The sequence below is a fragment of the Neopelma chrysocephalum genome, unplaced genomic scaffold, assembly GCF_003984885.1.
Source record: "Neopelma chrysocephalum unplaced genomic scaffold, ASM398488v2 Primary Assembly neopelma1_95507, whole genome shotgun sequence".
In the NCBI taxonomy this organism is placed as follows: Eukaryota; Metazoa; Chordata; class Aves; order Passeriformes; family Pipridae; genus Neopelma; species Neopelma chrysocephalum.
Window position 1 is genome coordinate 3,908 of NW_020924178.1, and position 782 is coordinate 4,689.

At 57.2% G+C, this 782-nt stretch overlaps 1 protein-coding gene across 1 annotated transcript in view; it reads right to left on the reverse strand.

Moving 5' to 3' along the window:
* Window positions 1–782, reverse strand: part of LOC113980884 (filamin-A-like) — a gene marked incomplete at both ends in the record, with an annotated part of 6,079 nt that overhangs the window by 3,901 nt on the left and 1,396 nt on the right.

The window sequence follows — 782 nt, forward strand, 5'->3', positions numbered from 1 at the left end:
ATTGGGGGGTAGAGGCTGAAATTGGGGGGTAGAGGTTGAAATTTGGGAGTAGAGGTTGAAATTGGGGGTTAGAGGTTGAAATTTGGGGGGTAGAGGCTGATATGGGGGGTCAGAGAGTGAAATTCAGGGGGTAGAGATTGAAATTGGGGGGTAAAGATTGAAATTGTGGGGGGTAGAGATTGATATGGGGGGTTAGAGACTGAAATTGGGGGAGTAGAGACTGAAATTGGGGGGTAGAGATTGAAATTGGGGGGTAGAGGCTGAAATTTGGGGAGTAGAGACTGAAAATGGGGGGTAGAGACTGAAATTTGGGGGTAGAGGTTGAAATTTGGGAGTAGAGGTTGAAATTGGGGGGTAGAGGCTGATATGGGGGGTTAGAGAGTGAAATTGGGGGGTTAGAGATTGAAATTTGGGGAGTAGAGGCTGAAATTGGGGGCTAGAGCCCGAAATGGGGTCTGGAGCCCAAAATGAGGGGCTGCACCCCAAAATCAGGGGACTGGAGCCCAAAACGGGGGAGGGGGCTAGACCCCAAAACCAGGGGGCCCCCCCCAGCCCTTGGGGACTCCCAAAGCCCCCCCCCAGGATGCCCCAAATCCCTCCCCAGCCCTTGGGAACCCCCAAAGCCCCCCCAGGACCCCCCAAATCCCCCCCCCAGCCCTTGGGGATCCCCAAAGCCCCCCCAGGACCCCGTAAAGCCCCCCCAGACCCCCCAAGTCCCCCCCAGCCCTTGGGGACCCCCAAAGCCCTCCCAGGACCCCCCAAATCCCCCCCCAGACCCCCAA